The sequence below is a fragment of the Desmodus rotundus genome, chromosome 2 (assembly GCF_022682495.2).
Source record: "Desmodus rotundus isolate HL8 chromosome 2, HLdesRot8A.1, whole genome shotgun sequence".
Lineage (NCBI taxonomy): Eukaryota > Metazoa > Chordata > Mammalia > Chiroptera > Phyllostomidae > Desmodus > Desmodus rotundus.
Window position 1 is genome coordinate 205,784,826 of NC_071388.1, and position 24,714 is coordinate 205,809,539.

The 24,714-nt window shown below is 59.3% G+C and overlaps 1 protein-coding gene across 6 annotated transcripts in view; it reads left to right on the forward strand.

Moving 5' to 3' along the window:
* The window catches only part of SH3BP4 (SH3 domain binding protein 4), a 72,005-nt gene that overhangs the window by 21,420 nt on the left and 25,871 nt on the right, over positions 1-24,714 (forward strand). For 2 of the 6 annotated variants that reach the window (XM_053919237.2, XM_053919234.2), the window contains exons 2-3: positions 13,481-13,690; positions 14,931-15,008. The exons of 1 other annotated variant lie outside the window; for it this stretch is intronic. The gene's annotated coding sequence lies outside the window, so the exon portion shown is untranslated. Of the gene's footprint in view, positions 1-457; positions 731-13,480; positions 13,691-14,930; positions 15,009-24,714 lie in introns of those variants that run through there. 3 more of the 6 variants (XM_053919233.2, XM_053919232.2, XM_053919235.1) reach the window with 2 other exon arrangements.

A 24,714-nucleotide genomic window follows, 5' to 3' on the forward strand; every position in this document is an offset into this window, starting at 1 on the left:
TGCCCCCTGCTCGGGAGAAGCCTGAGTCCTCCTCACCCCGGCCTGTAGCCGCCCAGTTCCTCAAAGCCCAGTGCCGGGGGCCCGGCCCCCTCCGGGTCATGCCGGGGCCTGTCTCCTGCCCACAGCCCGTTCTTTGTTCTCCCCTGGACCAAACGCTCAGAGGTGAGCGGCTCTCCTGGCCAGCAAGGGAGCTGGTTTCCCAACGCAAACACGATCGTCTCTTTGCCAGGTGAACTTGAGAACGGGAGCAGAGCGGTGGGGACAATGGGCCCGTTCATAAACTGCTCTGCAACGCGGAGGCCAGGAGTTAGGTTGGGGTTGGGGGCGGGGAGAGGTGTTCATGGTGGTGGCCCGGGGCCCTGCCCGTCCTGTCACCCACTCAGGGTCAGGAGTTGGTGCGTGGGAAACGGGCGAGACCGTCTCCTCTGAGGATGGCTGAATAAAGCAGGTGCAGAGTGGGCATGGCCACACGGAGCTGTCTGCCCTTTTAGCTGTCTCCTGCTTCTGCCAGGCACTGGCACGGCGTTCAGGCGGCCCTGGTCGAGTCACAGAGTGCACCCACGCACACAGCCCCAGGCTCCACGCTCCATTTAGTGGTCCTCAGAGAGAAGGGTTCTCACAGGACCCAGCTCCAGGGAGCAGACAGACCCGCCTTTGGCCCACCCAGCCCGTCTCAGATCTGTGCCCAAGGCATCGCCCAGGATCCTGTTAGAAGATCGGTTCGGACCCAGTGAGTTTGGGGGACGGGGCTACTGGTCCAGGGACCGCACTCTGAGTAGCCAAGGGGCCCATGGTCAGCAGAGGTGCGGCCTGGGCTGGTGGTGGGGTGGCCTCTGGGAGACGGGGCTCGTGCTCTGTGCCTTGGGTCTGAGGTTTCGTCAAGCGGATACATTGGGAGATAAGCCTGACTGTGAGTAGAGGGACGAGATTCGGCTGGAAAGGGACAGGAGAGGTCCTCTGTGGTCTGTGTCTGCCCCTGTACGTCGGGACTGGACCTGGAGCTGCTGCGTGTGCTTCACGAGAATTATTCACTCCCCACAGCTGCCCCCTTTTGGAGAGGAGCAGGTAGGTCAGGGTGGGGGACAGGCCTCTGACCCCGGGCCGTCCCAAGACTGCACGTAAGCTCCGCACCTGTGGGCGGGACAGGTGGCATTTCCCAGGTGAGGTGCTCGCCCTTCAGACCAGAGTCTGCTGCGCTCCCCATGCCGGGTGAGCACCAGAGGCCATGACTGTCCAGTGTCGCCCTTCTCCCATGATGTGGCAAAGGGCCAGACGGCCACTTTGGTGTCCAGACTACCTCTGGAGTCACTCACAAGCCCCTTCCCTGCAGTCTGGGCTTTCCAGAAGGTTCTTCGCCCACCACTCTGCTTCTGAAGCCCAGGCCTTCTTACCTGGCCCCCGACGGGAACTCATGGTACCTTTCTGTTAAACCCACGTCGCTCCCCGTGGAGCGCTCCAGGTATGTGCAAGAAAACACACCTCTGGTCCCTCCCTCCGCTCTTCTGGGGGAGCCGGCTCTGCGGCGTGTGCAGGGTTTTTCTAGAAAAGGCAGGTGCTAGACTTCCAGGGGGTCTTCATTCCATCTAAGACTGTGGTGCAGAGAGCGGGGTGGCCGCCGTGGCCCGGGGCTGCACAGGGGTTCGAGCTTGTCCACGTCACTCTCTGGCTGTCACTCACCCACTCATTCATCAAGCGTTTGAGAGCCTGAGACATTGGGGTGTCAGAGGGTGGGCAAAATGCAGGGTCCCGGGCACTGACTTGCCACCCACCGTGGGCCCCGTAGCCCCCAAGGCTGCCCAGGCATGTGCCTGGGCAGTTTGTGCCCCTGACCGGTGTGGTGAGCTCCCGTCGGGCTTCTTCCCAGTGGCAGACGTCTCTCCCTTAAGCCCGTGCAGAAAGTTCTTTTGTTCCGCAATATTGGCGTGACTGAATCGATGCCACAGCCAAACAGGATGTGGCCTGGGTGGCTCCCAACTTCCAGCTGCCGATGGCTCTTGTTTTCAGATGCCTTGAGAGGGACAAATCGCCCACCACGGGTGCTTTGAGGCCCTGGCGGGCAGCACAGGACTGATAGGGAGAGGCTGAGGCCTGCCCAGCCCTCCGCCTACACCCTAATTACCGGGAAGGGAGCAGGCTGGGGGTGGGGCCATTTCTGGGAGCAGTATCCAGCCTGGGAGGAGCTGGAGTGTGACTCCGGAGTGAGGGCTGCCAGGTGAAAGCTGGAGGCCTGTGGCTGTGGTTTGGCCTGGAGCGAGAGGGGGGTTTCCAGGTGGGGCTGTGCTTCTGGGTCATACATGCTTCATGTTCTCTGCGGGGCCAGGCAAGTGCACAGGAGGCGGGGGCGCTTTCTGGGGTGCCTGAGCCTTGAACTGTGAATAACACTTAAAAATATTCAGAATGAATAGAAAAATCACAAAAACAAAAATCACGTGAACACCCCTAGAGACTTGTACAGCCACTGCCCCAGCCAAGAAGTGGAACTTTACCCTTGACTTGGAAGTTCCTGGTGCCCCTGCCCAACCCCATGTCTTTCTCACCTGCCTCCCCAAAACGTGTGTACTCTGGTCTGCAGGTAATCCCTGTCTTGCATGGTGTGGCTGTCATTTCCTTGTATTTACTTACAGTTCCGCCCCTAGCAATAGACCTGTGACACTATGCGAAGTCACTTGTTTCTTACGTTTATCACATCTGTGTAAGTGGGACTGTGTCCCATTCGTGGCTGGCCAGCCCTCCTGTGGCCCCTAACTCTCCCCTTGCCGTAGTCACACCCCGTGGGGTTCCTGCCCTGAAGTGGCTGGCCCAGTAACCTGCTTCTAACGGGCAGAAGCCACCAGGCGGGAGGGAGGCCACTTCCAGGCTCAATCAAGAGGATGACTTTCTTCTTGACACCCGATTTTCGGCCTTGCTGCTTTCGATGGAGCAGATGGCTATGCAGAGAGCCCCGGCGGGCAGCAGGAGCCGAGGCCCCCAGCTGCTGAGTTCTGGGGGGGACATCTGGTCTGAGGGGTGTGAGTAGGCACCTGACTGGCTTCTAATTTCTGCTTTCTGTATTGTTGGCCGTAAACTAGTGCTTGCTGGCTCTTCTGGTTTCTTCTGATGCAAAGATCTTTCTCATGGTTTTGGCCCATTTTTCTCATGGAATTGTAATTCTTTGAATTTTCTGGAAAAGGAGCCTTTCTTGGCTACGGGCATCGCAAACGCTGCCTCCCAGTTTGTCTCCCAGCCACGCGGGCTTTGGAGACCCAATGAGGCACGTTCTGAACCCTGTCCTGGGGGGATACTCTGCGGGCTTGTTTTTGAGGTGTTCTCGGTCCTGGCCCGTGGCCCCCTCGCCCTTGGCGTCGGGCCTGGGAAATGGGCTCCCGCTTATCGTAATGATTGGACGCTGCCTTCCTGAGGCAGAGCCAGCTCCCTCCATCCGCCCTCTGGTCCGGGAGTGCTTTCCTGTTCAAATGCCGAGGTTTGGTCTCTTAGTCACTTTGGAGGGCCTGTGAGTCAGCATCGCACCTTGGTCCCCTCCCTCTCGCCAGCCGCTCCAAGTCTGCATTTTGTGGTGGACCCTGGGGGGTGCCGGCTCTGCTGCAGGAAGGAATTTGGGGTCTGGGGAGAATGTGCCCAGCCACTGTGAGCGAATGGGTTCTTGGAGAAAGTTAAAATTAGAAAGAGCTGCTCCACTTCCTGCCGGTCCTCGGGTCTGTGTTTGTTTTCAGAAGGATTCTTCTGGTAACACTGAGTAGTTGGGGCTGCCAGAACGGGAGGTGCAGTCCCGGGTTCGGGATGGAGGTGATCTGTTTCCATGGCGATCTTTGTTGTCGGAGGCCCGGAGGCTTTGTTTGTGAATTCCTGCAGAATTATGCTGGAAAGGAAAAAGCGTATTATTGAAACAACCCACTTTTACAGCCAGCAAGAAAGGTTTTCTTTTTAAAAAAGCTCTTTAATGAGAAGGGAACCTCGTGGCGAGCACCCCTTTGTCAGTGAACTCGGGGAAGGGTGGACGCTAGCCCTGTGGTGGGCTCGGCTCCTGATCCCTGCCCCACCCCCCGAGGCCATCTCCCACCTCCGCACTTGAGACTGCCAGTCTTGGGAACCCCCTGAGTGGCACAGTCTGGCAGGCACCTCGGGGCACCGGGGTTAGCAAATAAAACTGCAAGACACCAGGTACCTTTGACGACAGGGGACGCACATACGCTCATAAAAAGTGTTATGTATCTGAAATTCACATTTCACTGGCTGTCCCGGATTTTATCTGGAGACCCCCACCCCAGCCGTACTGTGTGGTCCTTGGTTTGGGTGCCTGGGCCCCTCTCAGGTGAGGAGGGCCTTCGCCTGTCCCTGTGGGCCGGTGGCCCTTGTGGGCAGACCTGTGGCTTCGCTGGGTCTGTCGGCTTCTGTGTTTGAACACATCCTGGCTCAGGCACTGGGCTGGCTGCTCTCCCTGCGGCGGCGCCTGGCTCAAGAACATGCTGTGCCCCAGGCGGGCCCTGACCTCTTGCTCGGCCTGAGGCGAGGCCCAGGGGCCGGGAGGCCCTGAGGAAATGGAAGTGCTCATCAGAGACTCACCCCTAAGGAGCCGGGGGCGGAGCTCACCTGCGGGCCTTGAGGTCACCGACACTGGCCTGCCCAGAAGTGCTGTCCTCCAGTGGGCATGGGAGAGGTGTCACCTGGAGTCCTGGTGTTGGGGGCTGGGGCTGGAAGGAGGGTCTGAGGAGGCGTTCCCTGCAGGAGGGAGTGGCGGGGGAGTGTAGGGTGAAGGAATTTGGCAGGGGGTGCTGAGGAGGCTGGAGGATGGATACAGCCAGAGTGGGGAGAGCCCTGAAACGGGCAGGTGGCAAGAGGAAGCAGGCACGTTGCGTTGCTGAGCAGAGAGGGCTGCACCAAAGGGGAGCGAGAGAGGCGGTGCACCTGGGAGCACCTGGGGAAGAGAGGCACCTGGGACCTCGTGGCGGGCAGACCGACATCAGGAGCCAGGCCCTGCTCATGGAGCATCGTGCTGTGCGCCGGGTGTGGGCCTGGAGCTGGGCTACGGCAGTGAACGAGACAGGTGGGCTCCTGTCCCCAGACCCTGCAGGGTCACCTGGCAGAGCCACCACGCCGATTGCTTGAGGGGGTTCTGTAGCAATTTCCTGAGTGCTGCTGTGTTCCAGGTAGTGCGGGTGAGCCGCCTGCCTTCACGGAACACTCTTCCTGGTAGAAAAGAAGGGAAATGAACAGACGCTAGACAAGGAAATGTCGAGAGTGACGCGTGAGGCCGAGGTGAGGGGGCGGGGCGTGAGGAGTGCTGGTTTTGGTAGGGAGCGTGGCAGACCAACTGACGGACCCCAAAGACGGCCCCCAAAGACACCCACATCCTGGGCCCCGCGACCTGTGGCTGTTTCTCTATACGGCGAAAAGGACTTTGCAGATGTGTTTCCTTTGAGGACCTTGAGATAGAGAGAGATCACCCGGGCGGCCCCTAACTGTAATACAGTGACAAATGTCATTTCAAAAGAAGACCTTACTACAGAGGAGAAGCCCACCTGGTGATGGAGACCGAGATGTGCTTTGAAGGCGGAGGGGAGGGACCAGGAGCCAGGGCTCCAAGTGCCACCGGAAACGGCAGGTAAATGAATTCTCTCGTTAGAGCCTGTGCCTTGGCTTTGGCCCGGGAAACTGGCTTCAGATTTCTGACCTCCAGGCTGGAGAGAATACATTTGTCTTTCAAGTCACTGAGTGGGTGGCAGTTTGTTAGGGCAGCCCTCAGGAAGGGACACAGAGGTCAGGGTTGAGGAGGTGACATTCGAGCAGAGCCCCTCCGTGTCAGCGACTCGCGGTGCCCTCAGGAGGCCGGTGGGGCTCCTCCTGCGTGGGCTGCAGGCCCAGCTGAGGACCGGGAACCCCACGGGAGCCAGGGGCTCTGAGGCCTCCAGCCTGGCCGAGAGCCACAGGGAATTTGTGTATTTTTAACGTAAAAATGTCAGTGGCGGTATAAATACCCTTTGCTTTTCTCCAGATTTAGTTGAGTGTAAGGGCATCTTATTGATGGAACAGAATACTTCCTTTGCTTTCTAAATCGGGAGTTTCTTACATGGCCAAAGAGCCCACGGGCCTTCAGCGGAGCTGACTAGGAATGCTCACTCACATCACGCAGCCACGTTTGTGTCGTGGCCAAGGGCCCAGCGTCCAGTGCTAGTCTCACATGGTCATCTGTTCCGATCTGGGACTTTCCCAAATGCCGGACCGGAGGGGAGGACTTGGGGGCTGATATTTTGAGGAGAGGTGGCCTCCTGAACCGGAAGTGGGGAACTGGGCGAGTGAGGTGGGGGAGGGGGGGAAGCATAGGCTGGGTGGGTGACTGCTGAGGACCCTGTCAGAATCATCCCTCTGCAGGACGGAGGCCGGGGCACCGAGGCCTGGGTGCTGGGTCGGGGTGGGGGGTTGCCGTAGACCCCACACTCCCCTTGGTGTCTACACCATGTGGCCTTCACCAAGTCCAGACTTGACGGGGCCCTGGGGGTCCAGAGGGAGGCACGCGTTTCAGCCCCATCTCGGTCTGTCTTCGTGAGTGTCAGCCATTAGCGAGGCGGAAGGCACTCAGAAGGTCAAGAGGAAGTTCCCGTGTGCGGGGGGACGAGGGGAACACACAGACAGACAAAAGGGGGTTTAGCTCCTATGTGTGGGGTTCTCTCCTGACCCCTGTTGGGAGCCCTGTCCGCCCAGCAGCTCCTTCCCCGGGTCCCAGGAGTCCCTCTCCCTCTTGTTCTGTCCACGAGCAGCTTTGTGTCTCGGTGTCTGCGTGTGCAGCTCCATCTGCCATCTAGGTGCCTGCTTTCCCTTCCACTCCAGAGAGCAGGGCACGCAGGTTTGGCTAGCTCGCCCGTCGCTCTGTCGGTCACGGAGAACTGAGCCCAGGGAGGATGCATGAGATGGTGGGGGGATAAGCCGCACCAGCCTTGAGTCCCTCAGAGCTAGGGGGGCACCAGCCCAGACAGTTGGCTCCGCGTTTGTAGTCAGGGGACGGTGGCTTATGACGCAGGTAGGACCCAGTCAGGACCTGGAGCAGTCCATGGCAGGGAGATGGCCCAGGGGGGAAGGAGGGACCGTGGACAGAGCCCGCCTCTCCTGTCCCTTAATAACTACCGGGTCTTCTGTGTTCTGACCAGGGCCCGGTTCCACTCCCTTTCCAACCGGTGCTAGGAGCGTGGGGGACCCAGGGGGAGCTGCCTTTCCATGTAGCAGTGTCCTTAGCCCAGGTTTGCTGGTGGTGGGGCTGCTGGTCACCCACCCCTGTGACAGCCAATGGCAGCGCCTCCCAGAACTCACACCGCACCAGTGCACACCTGGCCTTTGGGTGGCCTTGTTCAAGTCTGCATTCTCTAATTTAATAAAGAACAACAGGTTTTTTTAAGATTGCATCTTTTAAAATATCTTGTTTAAAAAGTAGGATGTGCCCTGAGGCTGGGGACGGCCTTGCATTTCTGGCTATAACGTGGTACTCGTCTCGATGAAGAGATTAGAAACGGAGGGTGCATTGGGGGGAAATAGTTAAGAATATGGAATGCTCCTCTTATAACTGTATTCAGGTCTTGGGACTCGGAAAATGTTGCTTCCCGAGGCTCTGTTTCTGACCCGTGTCTGAGTGTGCTGAGGGCGTGGCCGGCTGTCTGAAGACGGGGCAGCCACCCTGTGCGATGCACTCGCAGGAACGGACCAGGACCTATTAGATGCCCTTACAAAATCGGTGTTCTGCCCTGCATCGCACCGCACCGCACCGCACCGGCTAGGGTTTCTGAATGGTGGTGGTTTCCACCGCCCTGAGAGCCCGGCAGACGGAGGCTGTGTCCTCGCTTTGCACAGCTCAGGGGTGGTGGGGGGCTCCTGAGGGCCTCAGCCGGGTGTGAGTCGGGCGTGGGAGGGAATTCGGATCTGCTGGGAGGGCCGAGGTGAGCCGTGGCGGGTTGCGTTTTTCCTTCTCTTGCCCCTTTCACTGCTGCTGGGGTGAGAGGCTGCGGGGGTGAAGAGTTGACCCCCATGAAGGTCAGATGGCTGGTGGTCCTGCTTGGGGACAGCTCTCCCTGTGAGGACACTCCGAGAAAGGGAAAGGGGACTTGGGAAGAGAGGCACCAGCCCTTGAAGGCCACACATGTGGGGACCCCGGTGACAGCATCGATTTACCGCTGCCCACCCCACCCATCGCTGAAGATGCGGGCAGTCACGGCATTCAGCCGCAGGGCCAGCATTCGAGTCCGTGTTCAGACGGGATTGTTGGGGGGGCTGTTGGCTCTGTGCCTTCTCCCAAGACTCACCCAGAAACTCCCTGCGTCTGGTCTAGGCAGGATCCTGACCTTCTTCCTACTCCAACAGACTTGGGAGGTTTTGTAACTTCGGTCATGGAAGAAGGAAAGAAGGAAGGAAGTGCGGCGTTGCGACCCTGTCCAGCATCTTACTCCCTCCCACGGAGACTTCCTGTCTCACCGCAACCTGCTTAGTCATCCTTTGTTTGCCTTGCACTTGGCCATGATTCTGTGTATCAGAGTCACTGGTGCGGGCTTTGCCCACCACAAGGGGGGTGATCCCATCTCCCCACTTCTTGGTCCGTCACTGAAACCGTCGAGCCGTAGTTCTCTCATTTGCTAACATGCCCGTACCAGTGGTTTCCAGGATGTGGTCCAGGGACCAACAGCATCATCACCATCACCTGGGAGTGAGTGAGAAATGCACGTTCTCAGGCCCCGGGCCTCTGGGGGTGGAGACGGGCGCTCTGTTTCAGTGAGCCCTGCAGGCGAGGAGTCTGCTCGCGCGGTGTTGAGACTCACTGCCGTACTCGAATGTAGGGAGTCCTGTGAGGCTTCTGCTACGTGTTGGCGCTCCGTGTCTGGTCTTTCATCTGTCGAAGAAGAAAAAGGCAGAGAGTCCCTGCCCTTGTCCGGACCCTCAGGCTGGTGGGAAAGAGAGAAGAGGAAAAAGCCACGTTAAGTGGAGATAGTCTCGCATGCTATGGGGAGCCCTGCTTTCCACTTGAGGAAACGGAGGCCCAGGGCCCAGGTAAGGGACTCAGCACTGGTCACGGAGCTGGTAAAGGTCAGAGCTGACATGAAACCGATAGGGTGACCGGGAGTCATCTCAGAAGTCCCGCCTTCCCAGGCCACCTCCCCACACCTGGACCACCTGGCGCAGCTCCTGACTACTGCTGTCCCCTGTTTAGTCACAGGAGAGGGTTCCGGGTCAGAACCAGAAGTCTGAGGACTTCCCCTGCCTGATTGGCAGGACCCTGGCCTTGAGGCTCCCCGCTGCTGCTGGAGCCCAGAACTGGAGCGGGGTCCGACCGGGGACGTCCTGGAGCAGCTAGCCGGTGCGCTGGGACGGCTCGTCAAAGCCTGGACGAACAACAGTGTTTTATTTTGTTCTGTTGTTTTTTAAAGGAAAACAGCCCAATGGATGTTTACCTCCCGTCTCCCTAACGTTGGGGGAGGCCATTTCTGGGTGTCGTTTGGCAGTGGTGTCTTGCATGAGCCACCAAGCGCTGCGTCCTCTGATTCCTGGTTGGAATCGGGCAGCCCCACGAGGACCCTGGGCAAACGCTGAGCTCGGAGTTCCACCAGGGCCACTCCTCCCTCCTGCGGGGTTTAATGTGGCCCCGTGCGCCAGGCCATGCTCGTGGTTCACCGTTGTCCATCTTTCTGAGATGTTCCACTTGGGTTGTCGTAGAAGCTGCTCTGGTCTCAGCTTGTGGCTTGTGGCCATTCATTCGTGCAAAATTAAATACATAACAATTTCTATGACAAGGCACAGCCCACAGGAGGAGGAGGAGGAGGAGGAGGAGGAGGAAGCAGTCTTCGGGCCACAGGTGTGGGCATCCACGTACCTGAGAAGGCACAGCTCATACCCAGTGCCTTCTGCCTCCCACCCAGACAGACAGAAGCCTCGCCCAGGGAGGAAGTGTGGTCAGAAATGCAGGGGGCCGCATGGGGACCCAGACCACTGACTTGAGGCATGGCAGGTCCCAGGTAGGAGCCCCAGGTGTGGGAGGGAATGGACACACTCACAGTGAAGCCGCTGTGGGCATCTGGTTGCTTGTCTCAGGAGGCCCCTCCCCTCTGTGCTTCCTGCTCAGTGCCCGAGAGGCGAGAGCCTCTGCCTTATCGCACCTGCAGTCGAATTTGAGATGTTGTGTCACCAGAGGAGAGATAAACAAACCGGTTCTGTGTTCTGCATGAGAAAATTTCACCACCTGAACCAGGGGCAATGTCAGACACCCTCACTTGGCCATATCATCCACCACGCCCCGAAATACTGTTTCCATGAACCGTTCCCACGGTGTTGACCTTGGGAGCGTTAAACACAAAGGCCGTTGCCCGTCTACCCAAGGGTTACGTTCCCGATTTTGTAGGTGGGTTGTCTCGGGTTTCTACGTGAGCCACGACCCACGCAGGGCCAGTGGCCGAGCTGAGAAATCCGGGTTCGTCCTGAGCGTCACTTTGTACAGGACCCGATCCTTATCAAGTGTGGGGGCTGGGGGACCCCTGTGTGCCGATGCCAGGAGTGCCTTCCCTCTTGACCTTGGAGCCAGCTCTAGAGACCAAGCTTGACTGGATGAAGTTTATCTTTGGGGCCACGTCTGTCTCCGCGTCCAGCCACACCTCACACCTTCCTGGCGTTTCCTTTCCTGCCCTGTTGCCGCCTCTCATGCACCTGCTCCCTCTGCCAGGAGTGGGCGCCCAGCCACATGCCCGTGGGTGCGCGTCCACGGCCCTGTGCTGTGCCCCACTATGGCCTGGCTTCTCCACCCACCACATAAGCGGGGTCAGCGTGCTTTTTCTGGAAAAGGCCGGAGAGTAAACATTTTCAGCTTCGTGGGCCACGCGGTCCCCGTGCCCTCAGACGCACAAAAGGACTGGACAGAATGGGAACTCAGAGGTGTGGCTGTGTTCAATTCGCATGATAACTTTACTTCGGGATACTGTGCTTTGAATTTCCTGTGATTTTCACGTCACAAAATAATCTTATTTTGAGTTTCTCCCCAACTATTTAGAAAAATTAACACAGTCTTTGTTCATGGGCCATAGGGAGACACAGTGACGCACTGGATTGGGCACACGGGCCGGAGTTCGCCTCTAGAAGAGGGCGAGGATTTGTGGGGTCCCACTTTCCCTCTCATTCTACTGTGGCGCTTTTAGACACGGGCAGGAGGCGGGGAGAGCCTCTTTCTGCCCCGGAGAGACCCCAGCCCTGAAGTGAGCAGACACAGGATGTGAGGGTTCTTCGGCCAGGGAATCTATGCACGTCCTCTGTGGCAGCTTGGAAACATAAGAATAGGCCTCGTCGTTCCCAGTCGTCCAGAGCCACCCTACTGTCACTCTGCCTCCACCCCTGAAGAGCTGTGTTGGGCGGATGGGTGGGTTGGGCCCCTGAGCTTGTGCTGAGGTTGTTGGGACCAAAAATGGAGCTCGGGGTGTCTGGTGACGTCCGGAAACCGTGTGGGTCCTGCCTTGGGAGGCGTGGCCCTGTGGCAAGGACCAGCTCCGGTTGGGGGGGAGGCTGATTCGGGGCCCCTGACAAGTGAGGGGTGTACAGAGAGCAAGCATTCTCACAGCTGCCACTGGTGCCACAGCCCCCCGGGACCGCCCAGGCATGCGAATGAACTCCTTTCCCCGTTCTGCAGCTAGAGTGTGTCAGTTCGCTGGGGCTGCCCTAACAAAGAACCACGGATTGGGTGGCTTAAATGACAGAGGTGTACGGTCTCACGGGTGTGGAAGCTGGAAGTCTGAGATTGCGGGTCGGTGGGGCTGGTTCCGTCTGGGGCTGGGAGGGGGCTCTTCCAGGCCCTGTTGGTGGCCCTTGGCTTAGATCCCTGCCTTCAAGCTCCCTTGGCGCCTCCCTGTGTGAGGGGGCCTCCAGATGTCCCCCTTGTAAAGGTGCCGGTCAGATTGGATTAAGGCCCACCCTAGTGACCTCATTTTAACTCCACTACCTCTAAAGACTCCTTCTCCAAATACGGTTGCATTTTGAGGTCCTGGGGGTCCTCATATGAATTGGGGGGCAGAGTGCCACCTATACCGTAGGAGAAGGGGAAGGAGTGTCTGAGTTTCTTGTTGGTGGCTGTCTGGGGGTGAGGATTTAGGACAGAGTTGTCATTTGTCTTTGTGTGACTACAGGTTTCTAAGGTCCGGGAGCCTCTCCTTGCTGGTTTAGGCCCCGGGCCTTGCAGCCTCCGGGGCAGGATCGACTGCCATCGTGGCACGGATGTGGCAGCCAACGCCGCTCTCATTGGATGTAGAGGACACTCATTGTAGAGACTCGGCGGGTGATGGAGCCGTATCTTTGTGCGCTGCTTCTCAGCAGTGCTGCGTTCTCGGAGATCTCCCCCAGATTTGGTCTAATGATGGCACTGATGTTTCTCGACGCCCCCCCCCCCCCAATGAGGAAGTTAGGCATCTCATAGACCTCGGGGCTTCAGGCTCACTTGGGGAACCCACACGGTGAATGGCAGCTCCCTCAGGAGAAGAGTTCGCCGGGAGATCAGGGTCTCCTCTCGGAAAAGCTGGCGTTTGTGCTGAAACCTGGGGTTTTCGGAGCAATAGAGCACGGAGCGGGGGAGGCAGAGACGGGCAGCGGCCCTGTCCACTGGACCCACCCACCTGGGGCCTCACCTGCAAGACCATGGATGGGCCTCCCTGCCCCCACACCAACACCAAGTTGCCCAAGAAGGCTCCATGGGTCCCCCTGTCCCTACCCAGAGTCTGGCCTGACGTCTTGCTGCCATGGGGTCGGCCTGGCCAGGCAGCTCTGGGTCTGTCCATCATGTGGGGGGTATGGGTGTGAGTTCGCCTGACCCCGCCCCCCCCCCCCCCCAGCCCGGGCCCCTGCCAGGGGTCCCGTGAGGAAGCACAGCGCAGCTCCAGGCCTGAGCTGTAGGAGAGCTGGAAGGAACCAGTGATGAGCCCCAGAGCGCTTGCAGGCCCTGACCCCGGCGCTCAGGGACTCGGAGAGGAAGTGCCCTTGGTGAAGGGAGAGGAAGCCTGGCAGCCCTGGGAGTGCAGACGGGGGTAACAGTCAGTCCGCAGCCGGGTGGCCGCCGCCTGGGGTGGGGTGAGCGCCCCAGAGGATGCGCCGAGCACTGGGAGGTGCTCTTTGCGGGGACTCGGTGGCCTCACCAGCCCCTGCCTGCCTCTCGGCCTCTGTGAGGGGCCCAGCGGGATGGGCACCGTCACCCCAGCCTTGATGTGGGGGTGGGGGTGGAGTAGACAGGAAAGGAGGCACCCGATTCTCAGGCTGGCGTACTGACTTTGGAGGGGTCACTCTGAAAAGTCCTAAGGAAAAAGAAGCCGCACACATTCACTGTCAAACCAATGGGAAAAACCGAAGACTGGGCACGCAGAAAGCACCCATAAACCCACTCCCGAGAGGCCCCTTCTGTTCAGCTTCACTTCCTCTGGTGCGTTTCCAGTTCCTTTTTTCCGCTTGTAACGACGTGGCGAGGTTCTCAATGGTTCTGTCCTGACAGAAACCCTCGGACCCCGCGGGCACTGCGATGCATGTGCTGAAGTTGGCAGGATCTTCTGAGTCCTCTGCGGACCCGTGAGCCACCCGGCGGCCGCGTCCAAAGTAACCGCACGATGGGTGGCAGCGGCCTCTGTGTCCTGAGACTTCGGCGTCCACGGCCCCCATCTTCCCACCTCCTTCGGGACCCAATCTTCTCTTTTCTCGTGCCAGGGTGTGTTTCCTCGAGTTACTGCCTTGTCCGTGGGGTTCCCTGGCTGGGACGCAGCCCTTCCCCTCTGCGAGGGATGTCGCGCATCGCTGTACCCGTGGGAGGTCTGTGTGGACCGCGGGGATGAACTGTATCCACGCGAGATGGTCCTGCCTGCTAGACATTTCCTTCCCTCCCGCCCCCCGCCTTTGCGTGCATCTGGGATTCATTTTCTTGTTGAAGCCCCCGGGGAAACGGAGGCCTGGAAAACAGCCAGCCGTCCCAGCATCGCCGGGGAGCATCCTGGCCTTCTCGCAATGCTCGTTTTAATTGCATGTGAAATATTTATACGTAGGAGGGGCTGTCACGGGCTGTGCTGGCGGAGGGGACACCCCTGTTGCAGGCCCGGTGGCCTTGATGTAGGGAAGGTGCCCAGAGCGGAATTCCCGCCTCCCGTTTCCCAGCCTGACCAGGTCTGGGGCTCCTCGCCAGCCCAGAGCCCTCTGTGACCCTGTGCAGAATGTCAGCCCTGATGTAGGGAGCTCCGAGGGGATGCGCGGGGTGGGTGGCCTTCAGTGCCGCTCCTCTCTTGTCATTATCAAACTTGTTTAGGGAATCTGTCACAGGCGTGGACTCTGTATTACCACGTGAGTGCCCTGTGACCTGAACCGCCTCCTCGCGACCACAGCCTGTGGGGAGGAGGCCCCGCTGCTGCCAGGTGGCTGGGATGTGTGTTTAGGGTTCAGCCGATGAGACTCTGCTGAGCTGACACCCCCAGTGTTTGCAGCGGAAGGAACAGCAGGGGGGGACGGCGCACCCCTGGGGGAGAAATGACAGAAAAGGCCCTCGTCTCTGACTTGGCTCCCTGGGTAGTAGACAGTTGTGGTGCCGGAGGTCTGCAGGGACCCCAGGGGACACGCCCCGGGAGAGGGGCTGCCCTGCGGTCTCGGCGGAGCCCTTGGAGACCCAGGAGCTCCCACCCTGGCGGCTGTTTCTTGAGTGTTCTCAGTAGCTGGGAGCAGATGAGGGTCCGTCTGCCTTTTCACCCTGTGTGGGGCCCCAGGGGGGCAGTTCTAGGACAAGGTCCTACAGGTGGGGTGGAACAGGCACGTGGGTGCCACCTGGCCGTGTCCATCCTGTCCTGCCCTGCCCACGTGAGTGCAGCTGCCCTAGGTGTGGACAAGCCTTGGAGGGAAAGCAGAGATGCGGGGTGTGGAGCTGAGCAAGCGTGTATCTTAGTCATGGTTCCCTTGTTGTCTTGCAGCGTCCCCCCTCTTTTCGGGATGGAAAGCCGGGTCCCGGGACGCCGCCTCTGACATCCGGAGCTGGGGGCCTGTGGCAGGTGAGCGATGCGCACGGGGTGTTTGAGTGAGTCGCCGCACCTGGGCCTGCTGCGTGGTGGCGGCCGCTGCGTCCTGACCAAGGTGCACAGGTGTGTGTGGGGAGGCGAGCCCGGTGCACCTGCAGAGCAGCGCAGGGGGGAGAAGCAGCTTTCGGAAGCTTCCGGTCGCTCCTGACCATCTCCCTCACGGCCTGTCTTTGCGAGAAGGTCAGATGTCACCAGTGTGCCTGGCACCGCGGTGTCCCCAAAACAGTCCCTCGTTTGCATTTCCTTTCTGTGGCTTCCCCCTGTGTGGCCGCCCCTGGAATGTGCGCACTCTACCCAGAACCTGACGGAGCCCCGGTTGGCTGTCCTGTTGTGTTTGCACAAAGGCCTGTTCTTACAGCGTAAGAGGTCATGAGCTCCCAAACAGTGACGAAGCACATGGGACCCGAGGGAGCTGCGGGTGGCCCTGCTGTTCCGGGTCACCCCCACTGGGCCCTGGGACAGCGTCTGTCCTTGGAGTACAATAGCAGAAAATGTTAAACGGAAGCACCAGCGTGCTCCTGAGGAACACCTGGAGGCGGCTGGCACCCGCAGCAGAAAGGGAAGAGTAAACGATATCCTGGTAGAATGTTCTCGGCTGTTTTCTTGGCTGCTCTTGCTGTGCTCTGGCAATGGAAGGAAACTGACTGCCTTTTGTGAAGTCAGTTACGCCAGATCATCTCCATCGTGGGTCGCAGCCTTCCTGTGTTTCAACACTGCAACGAAGAGCCCTTCCTCCCAGCGAAAGCAGGGCGGCAGAAGTAAAACGGACATTTGCATGAGGCTGGGTAGTGGGGAGACGTGAGAGAGAGCAGCTCCGGGCTGCTTCCTGGAGGCTCACGTTTGAGCAAAGAAAGCCACTCCAAAGCGAGTGGGAGCCGCTGGAGTTATTTCAGGTTCTTCTTTCATCACACAGCCCTCTGTTCGGGGGTGGGGGCGGGGGGAGAAGATTGGATTTTGTCCAGACTTTCTCCACATCTTTGTTCGCCAGGATCTGCCTGTGCTTTAGGACGGAAAGAATGTTCGGGATGTCTTCAGGGTGGGACCTGGGGCTTTGAGGAGGGAAGTGAAGAATTCGAGGGGGGGGGCGGGGGTGACGTGTTCTGGTCCCAGGGCCAGTCCCCAGCGCACGGAGGTCCCGAAGACTTAAAATACTTCTGCCCTGGACGCAGCCTGCAGCAGGTCTTGCCCTTATAAGTGCAGCCCCCTGGCCAGAGGCTGCGGTCTGTTTGGGTAGCGGTGAAACCAGAAGAAAGGCATCCACATTCCTAGCATTCTTCGGGCCTGGCACTGGCCAGAATGCTGGGGGGGTTGAAATCAAACACAAGTATGCAGCTTCTCCATAGATAAACCTTAGAGATACCGGTGGGCTGTGCCGCAGGACTTCCTGTCCAACCCCAGGTGCACCCAGAGCAGGCCCCTCCTGGGCTGGACAGAGGGAGATTCTCGGGGGCCCTGCCTGGGGCCCCTCCCTGGCTCCAGCAGTTCCCTGGGTGTCATTTACGTGGTTTGCTTTTCCTGGCACTGAGCCAGGCTTAGGAGAGCAGCAAGACTTCTGGGAAGAGAAAACAGGAGAGAGGGGGTGGGCCTGGCCGTCTGGAGATGAGCCAAAGCTGCCTCCATCCCTGTCCTGGCATAAAGGACTCCTGGGAGCCCGGAGAGCGAGGGAGGTGCACCTTTACCTGCCTGGGGATGGCGGAGTGGACCTGTGTCCCAGCATCTAAAGCGACCATCGCTGGCTGTGGCGACTTAACATACTGGACCTTTTGTGGCTTTTCCCCCCAGAAACATATCTACATCCTTTCTCTGTGCTTCTTAATATTCACAATCTGATTTGTCTCAAGTTCTTTGGGAGATGGGGCTTTCCAGGGTTTCAGTTTCTGTGTCCCGAGCTTTGCTGGTGCCTAGTTTGGTGATTTGCGTGTAATCCCTGCAGCTTGGGGTCAGGATCTTAACCTGTTCGTGATCCGCTGTTAATCATGGTCAGAAGGAGTTATCAGGTGCCCGTGGACACTGCTGCTGAAGGTGATGGGCCGAGTGAGGGAGCAGGAAGGAGCAGACCCCAGCGCCCTTCCTGCTAAGACCAGTGTGAATGGCTGATGTAACTGGAAGTGACAGAACTTGGCCCCACAGCATGCTCCCCCGTGATGCCAGCCAAGGCCGGAGCTTGCGGCGGGGCGGGGGGGGGGGGGGGTTGCCCAGCTCGTCCCCACAGCTGTCCAGCTCCAGATGCTTCAGCTGAGCACCCTCTGCAGGCTCTGCCTGCTGCGGCCCGGGGCACTGTGCGTCCCGCCCTCTTTACAGATAAGAAAGGCGGCTCACAGAGTTCAGGATCAGAGGACGGTTGCTAAGGACAGGCAAAGACCAGGCCTGTGGCCCACGTTTGTGAGCCCCAAGCTACTCCTTCCTTGCTGCCTCCCTTTCCCGGAGCCTGGGAGGGCACTCCGTGGGCAGTGAGCCCAAGGCCAGCACCGGCCAGCGCAGATGGCATTTGAACCCCAAACGTGAGCCACTCAGCTAATTTCTAAACAGGTGAAATTAATTTCTTTTCTCTTAGAACTGTACACTGACTTGAACGCCAAGGACATAATTAAGAAGTGAGTTGGGTGGTCTCAGAGGATGGAGCCCTTCAGCTTCCTGGACTCGTCCGCTCTCGGAGGGGGTGGCCGGGCGGAGACTCTCTGTCTGGGCCTCATGGAGAAACACTGACAAATTTTAGTTCTCCTGGGGTTGTTTTTCAGACAGGGGTCTCTAAACGCCCCTGACTATGTGAATTTCATGTAATATCCAATGAACTGTTCTGGGGTGCACACCGTTGGCCTTCAGTGTGTTCACAGTGCTGTATAGCCACCACCATCTCGGGGTTCCCCGTTCTCATCACCCCGTGGGAACGCCCGTATCCATTCACAAATAGCCCTTCCAGTGCCCTCTCCCCTCCTTCCTTGGCATCACTTTTGAGGTTTGACTAGGGCTCCAGTCTGTATGTTGGGGCGATCCCGCCTTTCAGACGTCCCTGGGACAGAGCGCTGTCGGCCAGCGTCCTTGACGTCAAGACAGCCAGGCCTGCGTGGACTGTCCCTGGCCAGGTGACCCAGAGGCACTGGTTCCGCACCAGCCGAGGCCTGCGTGGGCCCCTTTGGGACATCCACACCTGTCCCGAACTTGGATAAAAACTTACGGAGCCAAACAAGGACACACCTGGAAGCAAGATCTCAACAGACTGAGCGAAGTGCTTCTTTAGGAGGACGGTTTGCAGCTTCTTTTATACATTTGGAGTTAAAGAAGAACCCTAAGGAAGGTTACAGGGAGGCGGGAGGTGGAAGAAAGCCAGGCGAGACTGAATTACAGGAACATTGGGATTCTGAAGGATTCCGAGCTCCCTCTCCAGGGTGGTCGCGGCTTATTTCAAAGGCCATTCACCTAGCTGCATAGAAACAATGGACAGCGCTGGCTTCAGGCAAAGATAAACCTTTCAGAAGTCATGGGCTGGGGAGTGACTGCCCGCGAGGACCCCGTCAGGTCAGGAAGTTATGGTGGATCACACTGTAGAGCCCTGTGTGGTCCACAGGTCCGACCTCCCCGAGACCGGGGCAGGGGAGCCCCGCAGCCCTGCCTGGTGGACCTGACACGTTACTCAGCCCCTTTCACAACCGTTGCTGCTCCAATAATGAAGGGCCCCCACCCAATGCAGGAGGTCACCGCCTCGAAGCGAGGCCTGGGGCAGGTGGACAGACTAGAAACCTGAGCAGGGGCCCCCAGCCCCCCAGCCACACGCCACACTAAAAGTGGCATTTGTGTTCCTCAGAGCCTCGTGTTTGGGCCTCAGAGCTACTAGCCTTGCCTTTTCACGCTTCTTAAAGCAGGCTGCCAGCAGCCTGTGTCGTGAAGACCAGGGGAAATTTTTAACATTCTTGCGGCTTTGGAGATAAAAGGTGCGAATGGAGAAAGAGTCTGCCATTGTTTATTTTAGGAGCCTTCCAGTCTCTGACTGAAACCGGCTCAGACTCACAAAGAAATTTCCAGTCTAATCTGAAAGCCCGGGTTTCCTGTCCCTGGGGCTGGCGTTTCCCCCCTTTGTCAGCTCATTTTGCGAAGTCCACTGGGCAGGCCGCTCTGCAGGCAGGGCCACGAGGGCCGCGGCAAGGCCTTTCGGTCCTGGGTCTGGCCAGTGACTCTGAGCACAGCTCACAGCTTCAGTCCTGTTTTTAAACGAATTTCAGTGATGCCCGCCTGAGCCCACGTGGCACAAATTCATTTCCTTGGCCCTCCGTTTCCTCTTCTGCAGAAACGGAGCCTCAGAAGGTTCTGAGATAAAAAGAAATGGATAGGCACTCAGACCTGCTCCAGGAGAAACATGGGAGGGTGACTGGAGAGATCCAGAGATGGAGCGCGGCAGGTCGCAGACGGCCTGGGCGCTGGAATTTGAGAAGTGAAGCTGCTCTTCGAGAGTCGCGCTTCCCCCGGTCACCTGGCCCCGAGGCTTGCCCAGCGCACGCCGGGCCGGGGAGCGGCCTGCAGCCGAGCACGGCAGTCCTGGAGTGCGTGCCGCGGCAGGCTGCGGATCTGTGTCCATTGCTGGCCCGCTGGGGGGCGAGGGCAGGGCCATGGGGGTGTCCAGACCAGGTGTGTCTGGACCAGGGAGCCGTGACCATAGGTTCTTGCAGGAAAGGGAACAGGTGGTGTGCCTGTCCTCACCTGGGCTTATGTGAAAGCTTCCTATCCCTCCTCCCTCCCACCTCCCTCCCTCTCTCCCTCCCTCCTGGTCTCTGGTTTTGCCACAGCCCCACCCCTTTGGACCAGCCATGTAGCTTCTCTGAGACCCCCTTCTCGAGGGTCCCCAACATTAGTCCAGAGGCTTCTCTGTGAACCTGTAGTTGGGGTGGCTCTGCCCTGCCATTTCTCAGGCACGTTGCCCTCCTGACCCCAGGTCGTCCCAGGGGCCCCAAAGGTCCAAAGAGGGATTAACCTGACCGGTGGCCAGAGTGAGTTACTTGGGGCCCCAGGAGAGCTGAGCTGGACTGACTCGGGTCTTGCGGTGTGCGTGCTCTGCGGTCTGTGGGGCGGGCAGCCAGCTGAGATGCTGCTGTCCCTATTGGGGAACACAGGGCCTGGAGTCATACGTGAGGTGCACCCAGTACCCCCCTCCACTCTCCTCAGGGGTAGGGAGGGGCTTGAAAGGCCGCTGAGCCAGGCTTTGCACTTGGCAGAAGAAGCAGACTTAGCTAGCTCGTGGCAGTCCGAGGTCACAGAGTGTCTTCCTATTGCGACCGCTGTCCGCTGTCCGCCAGACCCAGGTCGGCCCCCTCTGCCAGCAGCCCCGGGAGGGGCTGCCTGGCTGTGCCTGTGTGGTGGGGCTTTCGCCCTGGCTCCTTGTGCACGGGGCACCTTTCCCTCTCCTGCCTCCCCACCCAGCTCCAGCAGCCCCGGACTTTGAGCTCAACAAACACGGCTCAATTCTTCTCCCTTCCCTGTCGTGGCCCATGAATCCTGTCTACACTTCCCGTGCCTGCAGATGGGCTGGGATGTGCGTATACCTTCCCCTCGGCCTGCAGGTTCTGCTGAAATTTAAACAGGGTTCATCAAGGCTCTGGGTTGGCCTGGGGCGTCCTGTGGTGAGAATAGCGGTCTGGAGCCTGGTTTGTCGAATGTAATAAATTGATTTTTTAGAGAGAGAAAGAAAAGGGCGGGGAGAAGCATCGATTTGTTACTTATCTGTGCATTCACTGGTTGATTTTTTTTATATGTGCCCTGACCAGGGATTGAACCCGCATCCTATCGGTATCGGGATGATGCTCTAACCCGCTGAGCTACCCGGCCAGGGCAAACGTGTATCAACAACAGAAGAAGTATGTTTGCCTTCATGGGCTCCTAGCGGGGCCCTTTGAGAGGGTCTGCAGCAAGCTTTACAGGTACGGGTGGTTTTCTAAAGACAGAGCCCCTCGCCCTGACCCGATTCCTCCGCGGGTCTGTGCCGTCGGCAACGTCCGCAGCCCCTGACTTGGAGCAAGGCCTCGGGCCTGCCGGGAGACGGGGTGACTTGGAGGCGAGCTAATCGGGGCACCCGGACGGAGTAACCAAGCGTCTCCCCGTGGCTGGAGTGCTCAGCTCGCACCACGATCAAACTCGACAGCCACCAGTGAAAACTCTTTATTTCCTTCGTCTTCTTAATACTTTTGTTTCCTCGTTCCGTCCAGACGCTGTCCCTCGTTTCCAGGGTGGGGACGGCCTTAGGGTTTGGGGTTGCACTTGGGCCTACTCTGAGCGGAAGCTGGAAATCCAAGGGGCCCAGCAGGCAGTCTGTGGAAACCCAGGGCCCAGGCGACCCCGGGCCGCCAGTGGGTGGTGACGGGAAATGGGGGCCCTTCGGGACAGTGCAGGCTGCACGGCGTTCGGGGCTCTCGGTGGCACTTGAGGTTCCGAAACACTTTACCACTGAAGGGAGCCCCGTGCGCAGCCACCTGCAAACGCCAACTGGCTCCTGTCTGCGTGGGTTTGCCTGTTCTGGTTGCCTCTCACAAGTGGCACCATCCAGCCACACTGCCAGGGCTCCCCCCAGCCGTGGGGCGGCTCAGAATCGCCTTCCTTTTTGTGGGGGCCCCCTCTGGGCGGCGGGCTGTGCTGTCCGGCCTCTGGCTCACGCGAGCAGTGTGGCTGGGGCACGTTAGATTTGGGTGTCCTGTGTCATTCTAAGAGCTCTTGAGAGACCCCTAGGTTTTGACTCCTGCCCTACGCCCCCATGTCTGTCCCCAGTATTTTCTGACTCTCCAAGAGCCGGTGTTGGCCCGCTGTTGGAGTCCCCTGCGGCGTGGGCCAGCGTGGGCTGCCGTCACACAGAGGCCAGTCTGCTGTTGTCCCTGTGGGGTCACTCAGCTGTGTGTTGACACAGCAATGCCAGGAACAGCGAGTGACCGAGGAAGGTGCTGCTCACTGAGGGGGTGTTGACAGCAGACCTGCCAGGTGTTTCTGCAGGTGGGGTCCCCTGGTCACCTGCGTCAGGTCCTTGCGGGAGGCTTGTTTTGAGAAAACAGCCTTCTGGGCCTCCTCTGTGCTGGCTGCTGTTGGTCTGTCCCTCTGTCCCTCCCAGCCTGTCCTCCCCTGCTGCGGGTAGATCGGGGGCAAGGCCCTCCAGTTAGGACTGGCCAGCGGAGAGGATGGGGCAGCGAGAGAACAGGGTGGCCCCTCCCTGCAGCGTAGCCTGGTGCTCTCTCTGCTTCCCCTGACTGAGGGACCCTGTGTCTCCAGGGCCCAGTAGCTGCTGCTCCTTCCCCTCACCCCTGCTATCTTGCACCCCGCCCCCCACACCTGTAAATTGTCCCTTTATCACACTTCTGCTAATCTGAGCGCATGGGCCCTTTCCTGTCATGCCTCTTCAGTGATGGCGCAGCCTGTCCCTACCGGTGACAATGCCACTGTGGGGCCAGGAGCCTTCACCCCATGGACCCCCAGCTCCTCTGAGTCGGAGGCCACCAGCCCAGCCGGTCCCTGACATTCCCTGCTCCTTTGTGTCCACAGCCTGGACTGACCCTCTTGCCCCGCCTCTGCCCTGTGGAGCATCCCTCAGAGGAAGCAAGGTTTCCTGAACCTCCCGGCCTCCAAAGTCCGCCGGTGAAACACGCCTTCCCCGGGCAGGAAGGGGAGAGGACAGACGGGCCTGTTGGCTTTGGGAGGGTGACCCACCCTGGGGGCCCCTTGCACCCAGCCTCTTGGCTTCCTTCCAGGGCATGGAATCCCACGTCTGTGTCCTCTCCACCCTTTGGTCTGTGTCCCAGGGGGTGGGGTGAGGTGCTCAGTGCTGGCTGGTCCCTGCAGCTGCTCACACCCAGCCCTCTGGCTCCAGACTCTAATCCTGCCCTGGGCTGCGGGCAGGCGAGGGGGAAACCTGAGAAAGCTGCCCCTCTGGACTCAGCACGCCCTGGGAAGGGGACAGCAGGTGGCAGGTGGGAGCCCCGCCTGGTGTCCCTTGTCTCTTCCTGCCTTGTTCCAATAGGGTCTCCCCTCCTCCCCTCCCTCCCTCCTGCTTGCCTGCCTGCCGCCTTCCTAGGGATTGGGCATGTTCGCGTTCAGAAAATCTCAGAAGCTCCACTTGCTCCCTTCCTTCAGGGTATTGTACCTAAATTCATGGGTTTCGGTAAAAATGGATCGGTCAGAAATCTGTGGAGTCACATGTTTATGGGAAACATATTCCCGTGCAATTGTACCAGATTTTAACTGTTACAAAGACATCCCAGAGGAAGCAGCAGGGAGGGCGGCCAGGACGTCAGGGGCCGGAGCCGCCGTCTCTGGACTCCGGGTCCACCTCACTCCACTTTGCCACCTGGCTGTTGGCCTGGGGGCCTGCGGTCCAGCATGCAGGCAGGCCTGAGCGCCCGCCCTCAAGGACGGGGGCGGAGGGGGGGGGAGGGCTGGTCTGCGCTGCCTGTTTGTAGGTAAGGTTTTATTGGAGCCCAGCCGGGCCCCACGCCGGCTGTGGCTGCATCTGCCTTTCACAGGCAGAGCGGACTGGTTCCAGAAGAGGCCAAATGGCCCACAAAGCCTAAAATAGTCACTGGCTGGCCCTGTGGTGTCAGCAGGGGACACGGGGCAATGTCTGGAGAGCATCTTTGCTCATCGCAATGGGGTCAGGGGTGCTGCTGTCACCTGGGGGGTTGAAGCTGGGGTCCCGTCCTTTGATGGGACCAAACATACGGACTGTGCAGTTGTGTGGGGGGAGACAGTGGGGTGATGGAGCAGGTGGTAGATTGGCTGCTAAGTGGATTTTTGTTTTTAGCAAGGACTGAACACCTGCGAAGAGTGAGCATTTAGTGAGCGAATAGTGAGCCTTGGGGAAGGGCCGCGCCCTCACGGGTAGGGAGAGTGTGGTTGGGCCCAGCGGAGGCCGGGCGGGGGAATGTCTAGGGCCACCATCTGCGTTGAGCCTAAGAGAGTGGGACCTGGGTTCTCAATGGAGGGACCTCTGTAGATTCTCGGGGTGGGGGGGCAAGTGGGTCCAGCCTGTGCGGTGATTGTCTGTCCTGTCTTCGAAGGAGAACGTCCTGAGAGCTTTTTAAAAGGGGAGGTGCTGCTTAGAAGCTTCCCCAGGCGGTTCCAACAGAACCAGGGCTGAGGAACTGCTCATTGGAGGCCCTCTGGGGTGCGGGCTCTAGGAGGTGGAGACAGACCTGACCTTGACCCGGAAACGGGAGGGAAGGAACTGGAGAGACAGCAGTGTGCCAGCCAGGGGCTCGGATTTAGAGGGCAAATAACAACACTGGTGCTGCCCCTCGGGGGACCCTTGGCCATGGCTGGGGGCATCCCGGGTTGTTTGGGAACAGGGGTGCCGCTGGCTTCTAATGGGCAGAGGCAGGGAGGCTGCCCAGCACCCTGCAGTGTGCGGGGCGGCCCCCACCCCGAAACGATCCCATCCAGGGTGTTGGTGGTGCCGGGACCGGGGACCCTGTCTGGGGGCTGATGCTGGCACTTCGCCGAGCACGGGACACGTGGAGCTGGTGTTAGCCGCACTTTGAAGAGGTGGAGGGCGGTATCATCCCCGTTTTACAGACGAGGACATGGAGGCGCCAAGAAGTGGAGTGACTTGCACGTTGAGGCTTTCCAAACTTGGGAACAAGCGACACCGTTGATTAAAGGGGGGCCATCCGGGTGGGCAGGGGTGACTTTGGTCGGATTGGTGTGGGCTCCTCCGAGT